General features: G+C 39.4%; 1 pseudogene; it reads right to left on the reverse strand.

Annotated features, from left to right (window-relative positions):
- On the reverse strand, window positions 1-8,920 carry LOC119367295 (annotated as a pseudogene).
- Window positions 8,921-10,273: the final 1,353 nt, after the last annotated feature.

Below are 10,273 nucleotides of genomic sequence, written 5' to 3' on the forward strand. Positions count from 1 at the left end.
TTACACTTTTGCTATTAGACATTTTATGAATGGTTTTGCCATTTTTGAAACCTTTATAATGACCAAGAAAAGCACCCTATAGATAATGACCATTCCAAGTAATATCGCAAGATTGACCCACTTAGAGTAACCTAACTCCACTTGTAAGTTGTACTTAAGGATATATTTGCCACTAATGTCAATGCCCCCGGCAACACCTAAATCTTGGAAGACCAAGCCCAAGAATTCAATTTTGTACAATCCTTGAGTTGTATACTTTTGGTAAGATATGTAGTACGTTGGGTACTTCCATATTGGTTTTGGGAGGTCATTTGGAAGCCTGAAGAAGCCAGCGTTTAGCATTAGTAGCCCTTGTACTCCAGAACCCGTAATTATACCTAGGAGAAAATCAGGTACGATGGCTGCAACAATCATCATCAAACCCTCAACCAACATTGTGCATGTCCATAGAGTTACAACAAAGAAGAAGAAGTGTTCTATTTCTCTTCGAAGTCCAGTTAGGTAATAAGCAATTGCGGCAGGTAGTACGGAGATGAGACCCAAGTATATAGTTGATGAAAGTGTGTTGGCTATTACAAATTCAATGGCCCCGTAATGTCCACTCCGCTGCTCTTTCTCAAATATCTGCATTTTCCAAATTATCATGTAATAGAAAATCACAAAACCAAAGTAGACTTGTTTTAGAAATAATAATGATACCCACCTTCATATCCTCGACAAATGATGGAAAAGCTCCGATTGCCATCATTGTCATGAAGGTTGATGTAAACATAAACATAGATGCTCGTGCCTAGAATGGTCAACATAGAGTAGTATGTCAACCTACAGATACTTACTATTTTCACTTTTTATTTTATAGATTAGAAATCAACTACTCACTTGGATTGATGCATAATTGTGACCAACATTGAAGAAAATGGTCCCAATGGTTAGAAAAAGTGTGATGTTGATAACAAAACGTAACCAATGATAGCCTATGTCTCTGTGCATGTTAATTATTGATCTTTTGGTTAGGAAAATTGATTTGGTCCAGAACGATGCTTGCCTTTGTTGAAGTACATGGTCACCATGCTAAACAAAAACAATGGAGACGCAAAAGTATATAAGTGAGACATATATAATCTCACAGACTCGGCCAAATGCATCAGCTTAGTCCATATAAAGAAGATACCTTCTTAATTAATTTGGTTGCTTCCATTTCAGTTCCTAAAATAGCAGCAGAGCCAGAAGAAGCCACTAGAGTTTGGATTACTTTATAGCATCTGCCAAATTTATCGTTGATTCTTCCTCGGCGTCCTACGCGAACATGATGTATATGTCTTTCAATTTCCCCCGAGTTAAAATTTCCATACAGAAATACAAAGCCTTGAGAGATCATTTCCATACCTCAAAGTCTATGTTTATCATCCTTAAGACGTGATCAGAAGGATTCCTCCTCAATGGGCATGGGAACCCATTAGCATCAAAGAACTGCAAGATACCCAAAAGAGTATGGTTAATTTTGTACACACTATAGAAACAATCTTTCATGACAAAAATATAACCTAGCGATACCCCGCACATATCCAAGTGAAAGCATCTTCTGTACACACACATCTATAAATATAGACTAAAGCCTAAAAAAATGCATACATGTGCATAAATGGTTCACAAGCAAATGTTGTTTTACAAAAATATAGTAATGGTTATAGAAAATCACCATTTACATTAGTTAACAAATTTGATGCAATTTTTTAAAAGTGTAAGTCTTAGAAATGTGTACAATTTTGATGTTACTGGTGTGTACCGAATGTCTACCTCATAAGTATAGAGAATATTATGAATAACAAAAAAAAGACTAGAATAATTGCATTAACTGCTAAAATAGAGAACGATACGTGACTTGTAAGTCTATGCGAGTATATTTTACACATGTTTGAACTCCTACAAACATTGGAATTACTTAGAAAGTCTTGGTTATAGTAATTGAAAGGCTCGGCCTTTCATTATGTTTGAAATATTGATATAACAGGTGTTTTTTTTTCTTGAGGTGGATTCTTTGTCCACTCATTTAAACATGATGCCATGGCGAGAATGGCAAGGAGATCCAATTGTGGATCCCTAACTCGATGTCGGGACGTACTTGCCAGTAGCTATGTGTTGCAAGAGTATCCAAGAAGTTCTTGCTACAACCAAAAAGTGAATCACAGATGGTTTGGAACTATAGTTGTATGTGGTATTCAGGTATCATAGGCAGTTGCAAAACCTCCAATGATATTTTTGTTACCATTGTCTTGTGTCTCAAACGGTTTAGCAAAATGTATGCGATAGGAGTTCTCAATGCTCTTGATGTGGTATTTTCTAGTACTCAATTACATTAGTCAACATTGGATGGGAAATAAATAGGAGCACCAAGGTGCTCCAACCCCCTACACAAAAATTAAATTTAAGAAATACCAGGAAAATTAAAAAAATGAAATCTTGGGATCTCAATCTTGGGTGCCTAATCTACGCACGTATGAAGTTTCGTATAAAAATACCAGGAAATATATCCGTAGCGAAGAAAATACAGTTCGAACTAAAACCCATCCAAACAGTTTTTTTTTGTGTACATAGGATTTTTTTTGTCTTTTTTGCCATAGATACATTTTCTGGTGTTTTTTCACAAAATTTCACACGAAGTAGATTGAGCACCCATGTTACATGTCCCAAAACCCCAGATTTGTTTTGAAATTTCCTGGTATTTTTTTGAACTTAATGTTCATATAGGCGTGTGGAGCACCCAGGTGCTACAAATCCACTTCCGTATTGTGCGTGTTTTCAAGTCAGAAGTAAATATTTCAAATGTTTGCTATTTATTTTTCAGAGAGACATTGAAGTTGCACTTGCATTTAACAATCGACTCGTATGAAGCTCATTAGTTTTTTTTAAGTAATAGGCTCATTAGTTTTGCATGTACACTTGTCCTGTGTGCTAAAACAACCTTCTTAATAATTGTATCTGCTCTCTGTTAATTAGTTTGTTATACATGTTGGTGTCAAATGTAACGTTGGCAAGCCTATACTTTCCATCATAAGAATCATAATGTTCAATCTGATACACACCTTTTCTATGTAGAAGTTAACAACATCCTTCCATCACTATCTTGCCGGAGTATAAATTGTTTAAGCTGGCCAGTATACCTTAACTAAAGTGTTGTCAATTAGTCTAATCATGCCCCCAAGCTGTTATTTCTTTGCAGTGAGTTAACTATGTTTCAATTTTCATGCAGTGGTTTAATGCAATTATATTACTGGCCTGTTATATACAAATTTGTTCCCATACGAAACTTCCAAATATTCTGGAGTCCTGTAGATGGGGTTGGGGACAACTCTCAAACATGGTGATGTGCAATTTAGAGAATACATACTCAAGAATAGTCACTTTCTCAGCAATAGTAATGGGCGATGTGTAACCCGTACTAAATGCTGGATTTTCTATCACCCTCATGAAATTCGGCTACTTTAGCCTTTATAAAATGGACCACAACGAAGCTAGAATTTTCTTAATGGGCTCATCTTCTTTAAATGAGTAATAATTAGTACTAAATTAGTGAAGAATTTGCTAATTTCATTGGGGTCAATTGACCCCATTGCTTACAAGGCAGCTCCGTCCTTGCACAAAGGAAATATAATGGTTCTGAAAATCTCTACTGTTAGTTTCATGTCGTTAGTTGGGATATAGATAGTGATCATTTCTTCTTTCCATTAAATGTGTTTAAGATATGACATTTTACTAGTTATAAATGAGGTCATTAGGTGAAAGTATTGTTCAAGGAGCAGCATATGGAAAATGTACATTATCACGCTAGCCTAAGCAATATTTTTGTAAGATAGAGGATTTGGATGGCGTTTGGACAAAGAAAGAACCCGTAAAAGGGAAAGTTTCACAGTACATGGCCACCAAAATATCTCAAGATTTTACCACCAAATATTTTTCAAATGCATGTAATCAAATTTTAGATTATGATGATGGTTAAATAGATGCTAGTGGTGCCGCTATGCTGAACAGCTATGCACACTACAGTCATAGAGGTTAAAAGTGGAGATGCCCTTTTCCTAAATTCTGGGCCAAATTTTATTACTTTTTCGCGCGGAGGGGGAGGGGCGCTGAAATTAGTACGAAAATGCTAAAAATCTGACGTCTGATTTTCAGGCGTGGTAATCAAACATTTTTCATGGCAATTTATATTGACGTGAATATGGCAAATTTAGTTTGTAAGCACGACAATTTCCTGGCAAAAAAAATAAGCGGGGACAGATTTATCATGCTGGTCAGCTAAACTTATCATTCTTGGCGAACATAATTTGCTCTGAAAATTGTTTGATTTGCCATGCCTAAAAATCTATCATTTGCTCGATATTCGGGTCCAATTACTATGGGTCTATTTGGATCGCACACCAGTTCTGCCTGGCTAATTTTTTTGGCGTTGACAGCTGCGAAGGCATCTGTTTGGATTGGGTCTGATTTTTTGGCCCGCCCTATACCCAGAGGCTCCTCCCATTTAAGTAACAAATTTTTGGGCAATCCACTGACAGCTGAATTTATCCAAACGGAGCCTATACGCCCCTGTATTTGCGGTTTGGTTTCTCTGTCCTTACTCCCGAGTAATACTGGATATATTAACACCGAGCCATGTGCTTATTACTCGCCCACAGACACATTTGAGGACATTTGTTATGTTGCAATTCAGGCCACAATATTGCATTAGATATGCTTTCACAAACCAAAAGTAATACTAACACTATTCCCAGGACCAATATTTTATAGATATGCTTCCACAACATTGAACTAGATATGTTTTCATAAATCATAAGTATAAACTAAAAATACACGTTTATACGCATTTTAGACCTATTTGCAACGGCCCCAATTGTGGCGTATGCGTATAAACTAAAAATAAGCCAAAACTAGAAAGAAAACTAAATCATACTAAGAGAAACGAAACGAAAAGAAACCTGGGCATTTCTCAAAAAAAAAAACCTGGGCAATGAACGAGCCCCATCACGCGTTCTTAGTAAAAGGTGAAACCAAAAGAAAATCGCAGGCTTTGCTTAGCCCAACCGCCGGCCCAACGTATCGTGGCTATTATAAAGAACGTTTCGCTTGCCTTCCAACAGGAAGCGTCCTGCGGCGTGGTGTCTACCGCGCGTCGTTGCAACGGGAGAGAAAACATAACACAGACTCTTAACCCAACAACCATCACCCAAGACCAGAATAGGTCCATCTTCTTTATTTTTGCGAGGCATCATATTTGTGTTGCCGCTTATCCTCCTTCTCACCCTCGCCGGCGATGGCCTCGGTGTTCACACAAAACAAAAAAAAAAACGTGTTTGAATATGTTTAATCCTAAGGCGTCTCTCTCTCTCTCCTCCCTCCCTCTCTCTCTCTCTCATGTGTAGTTATCGATGTTTTCTTTTCCCTATATTGTTATAGTGGGGTGTTTATTTGCAATCCGGGTCACCGCCGGTACGGAAGGAAACGGATCTTACGCTATAAATTATAAGTTTGCTCCCAAAACTATATTTTAAAAATATTTAACAGGTAAAATTAACATCATATTTAGATTCCACATGTTTTTCTAACAAAATTTCATATATAATATGTTAAAATCGAAGTTACGGTTTAAAAGATATGGATAATTTAGAAAATCATTTAATTGACTTAAATATATTCCAAAATAATATTTAAAAATACTTAACAGGTGAAAATAATCTTATATTCATATTCTACATATTTTTCTAATCAAATTTCATATATAACATGTTCAAATCGGAGTTACGGTTTAAAAGATATGGATGATTTAAAAAACATTGTTTGACTTAAATATGATCCGCGGATGAATTACCTAAAACATCAGGGGGGTTTCGAAAAATGTAAAATAACGGTTCAGGTGTGACTTAAATCCGTACTGCGGGTTGATTTCAACAAAACACAGGGACTTTTGTGTAAAATATGAAAAAACGATTCGTTTTAACTTAAAACAGGACTGCGGGTTGAATTCTCTGAAATAGAGGGACTTTTCTGAAAAATGCCATGACGGACGAAAGAAACCTAATTTGCTTTATTATTGGGTAAAGATTTGTCCAATTCAATGGAAATTTTCAAATGAGTCCCTGGAAATTTGCTAACAAAAAAAAGTCTCTCTCAGTAGCCTTTTCTCCCACAAAGTAATGGGCATCTATGTGATTATGTACAAACCAAGGGTGTTTTCTGCAAAAAAATGCCACGTCGGCACCTGACTGACGTGCCCCAACGGTCAGATACACTGTCAATACGCATTTTAGCCCTATTTGCAACGCTTGGAGCAATGTTGGCACTGACACGCAAAAATTAGCAATCTTAGTACCAATCTGCATGTGATGCCCCAGTTGTGGTACTTCTGTGTAATTAACTTTAAGTAATACTAACACTAGTCGCAGGGTCACCAATGCAACCATAAATTCCGAACTAACGTACACGTAGTACCTCTATTGCCTTGGAAGTTGGCCCAAAATAAACCGCCCTCCCATTGGCTAGCAGACAGAGGCCATGGAAGAGCTCGAACACCTCTGTGCTTGGCTGGTGGATGGCTGCGACGACCGTCGTCCCATTCCTTCTGGCGATCGCGGCGATGCGACTCATGACATGGTACGACGCCACGCTATCAAGCCCGCTTGTTGGCTCATCGAGGAAGATGAGCGCCGGTGATGCCAGCAGCTCAATGCAGATGCTCGCTCGCTTTCGCTGGCCACCGCTGATGCCCTTGCAAACTCGCCCGCCCATCCGAGTTCCGGCCACCGTGGCGAGTCGCATTTGCCGGATAACATCATCGGCCCACGACCGCTTCTCCGCCGGCGTCAAGGAGTCCGGCAGCTGAAGCTGTGCAGAATAGTGCACTGCCTCCGCCACCGTCAACGTCGCCATCAGCATGTTTTCTTGGGTCACGTACGCCTTTATTACATGCATGTGATTGGAAGTTATTAGGGAGTTATCCGCACATGTCGAAGTTTAATTACATCTCTATCAATTATTATGTCGGGCATGGGCATATGTTTGCAACTTACGGAGGAGGTTCCTGATGCAACCTTCTGACGGCAACCATTGATCAGGATATCTCCCCTCCCTTTCATGTTAGGTCTGAGTCGTCCTGTTTAAGCATATACATATGTATATGTAGTACAGGCTAGTAAAGGAGAATGACAAACCAAACATTAACGTTGTCCACAATCAGTATGGTTTAGCTGAGGTAACAAGTGGCGGCCACAACATTACGGAAAGAAGAAGACGGATAGCGAAATCTAAGCAGGAGTACTAGAGAGCGTGTTTCTCGTTCGACAGTCATGAGGCCGGGTTGGTTTGCACATCTGAATTTTATTCAGCACTATTTATGCATAGAAATGTGGAAGTGGTTATTTCAAAGTGGACATATTTATTTCTACATTGGCTGTCTGATCATCTTTCTATATTTACAGAAAATACTTGCATATATTAAACCTTGTGTGCAAAAGAAAAAACTTGTGTGTAACTTCAGATTTGAACTAACCAAACAAAAGTTTAAAAATTAATTTGATGTATTTTGCAATCTGTCTACAGGCATGTTATTTTTCAAGTAATATCACACCAATCTCTACAATATGTTTTTTTTCCTAAACCCTGGAAATTATGGTTGTCCTATCATATAGACGCGGAGACGTGAAGATGGTGTGATTACTCTTTCTAAAAAAACATTGGTGCATGAGCCATGAGCTATGTGGCATCACCTTGGATGCAACATATCAAATACTCCTTTTCACATAGGTGAGCTTATGCCCCTCCTTTTCTAAAAAAAAACATAGGTGAGCTTATGGATGCATCGTATTGCACCAATTAACCGATCGCGCTGTAAATTATGGTTCCCCATATCAATTACCCTTTTTCACATCGCTACTTTTTTTGACGTCTAACACAAGGGGCGCAACCTTCCAAGTAGGAGCGTGTTAGCCATGCACTTTTTTTCTGAGAAACTTAGCCATGCACTTAATAGAAACACAAGATAAGAGCAGAACTATATATGATATTTACTTTATTGTACAAATTTCTAGTGGGTTTTTTCTTCTGCATTTTTTTATCAAACAACTTACAAAGTACTCCCTCCGTCTCAAAATTCTTGTCTTAGATTTGTCTAAATACGAATATATCAAATCACGTTTTAGTATTAGATACACCCGTATCTATACAAGTCTAGGACGAGAATTTTGGGACGGAGGGAGTACCTAGCCACTCCCTCCGTTCCAAAATAGATGACTCAACTTTGTACGGTCATCTATTTTGGAATGGAGGGAGTAGTAGCAAAATGAAACAAAACTAAAGATAGCAACAAGTTTAAAATAGCTAACTGGAACATTAGCAAAATTACCACGTGTGCAGAACTTATTTACGAACAAAGAACACTAGCAAAATCAAAAAAATATATTCATATTAGAAATAGATTATAAGTTTTCCTGAACAAAAGATAGAGTGTAACTTTAAAGAAGATGGAAGTTTCAAGTTACCAGCTTTTTTGAAAGGTAGGGAAGTTATACCAGCCAAGGCATCAAGTAGAGTAGTTTTGCCACAGCCCGAAGGACCCATGAGAGCCAGCACTTCGCCAGGGCGCGCGTACCCACTAAGCCCATCAAGGACCACAGCATGTCCCTTTCTCCCGTTTATGACCGTCACCGATAGATCCTGCCACTTCAGAAATACCCCGGCAACGCCTAGCTCCACATTGTCCACTTCCCCATCGGCCGGCGAAGCTTCCCATTGCTCTGAGTTAGAGAGACAACGTGGGAAGAAGATAGGGCTTGATGGCCACGCCGACCGGCCGCGCCATGAAACCATAGCAGTGCTCGACGACGTCGTCGACTGTAATGGCCTGGTGGGGCTCGGCGTCGGAGCCCATCTCGGCAGTGGTGACTCTGCCATATATACTTTGTGTGCCTTTTAAGATTGAGGTTTCCATGTGTCTACCAGCGCCTTATATAGGTCCAAAGTTGTGCGAATGTTAACCAACTGGTCATATTACATGAGACATGTCTTGTTAAAAGCCAGAGACTCTTCTTTCTAGTACAGCTGGAATAATGAGCACCTTTTGGTTTAACTAATCAAGGAATAAAGTGTGATGGTGATCTTTGCACTACTAAAAAAAGGATCGTCTAAAAAAAGGATCGGATGTTTCATAGTGACTAGCTTTGGACCCCGTGAAAAAATAAGACTAGCTTCGAACCTGACTTTGCCATACCACAACGCCACCTTCTCTCTTCTCTCTACCGCACCAGCTAAATGCATATTTTGGACTGAAAACCACTTGTTTCTATGCTCTCACATCTCAAAACACCTCCAAAAAAAATCTGGAAATCGTCCATAATTTATTAACTAAACTAGATTTTCTTATCGTTTTGGCAGATGGCTTAGGACAAACTCCTTTATTAAGTATGGGTCTGTGTTGACTAACGTCATGACGTGATAGCACGATATGGGTGTCTTGGTTTTCTATGAGAAACACTGTTTTGGCAGATAGCTTAGGACACAAACTCCTTTGCTAAGTATGGGTCTGATTGAGGGTCAGCTTTGACGAACGTCATGACGTGATAGCACGATATGGGTGTCTTGATTTTTCTAATGAGAAACGCTCGGTGGTTTTAGACTGAGACAAGTTTGACGATCCAACAATAACGTTCAAAAATGTAAGTTGTCGTTGGTCTCTCCTGTAAAAGACGTAACGAAAATGGAAGCCGTGCGCCCGCAGTTATATGGAGAAAAGATGTGAGGCAGATATACTATATCGTTGGCAGTTGGCAGATCGGTGGCACTGTCATCCTAGCGTGTGTCTTGCTCTCGCGCAGATTATCTGGTTGGGTTGGGACGTTGCTGGTAGGAGTATCGTGGTACAAGGCTACCCCATCATTTGATCTTGGTTCGGAGGGGAAAAAAAGTCTATTTTGTCTTCCCGCCTCGACGGCTCCGCCATATTAATGATGCTTGTCTACGCCCGGGTGCTACAGCTAAAACGTATGAGCGCAACCGAACCACCATTTGATCTTTGCTTCGGAGAAAAAAAAAGTCCATTTGGTCTTCCCGCCTCGACGTCTCCGCCATATTAAGGATGCCTTGGTTGTCTACGTCCGGCTGCTACAGCTAAACGTACGAGCGCAACCGAACCACCATTTGATCTTTGCTTCGGAGAAAAAAAAGAGTCCATTTGGTCTTCCCGCCTCGACGTCTCCGCCATATTAAGGATGCCTTGGTTGTCTAC

The sequence above is a fragment of the Triticum dicoccoides genome, chromosome 2B (genome assembly GCF_002162155.2).
Source record: "Triticum dicoccoides isolate Atlit2015 ecotype Zavitan chromosome 2B, WEW_v2.0, whole genome shotgun sequence".
Classification (NCBI taxonomy): Eukaryota; Viridiplantae; Streptophyta; class Magnoliopsida; order Poales; family Poaceae; genus Triticum; species Triticum dicoccoides.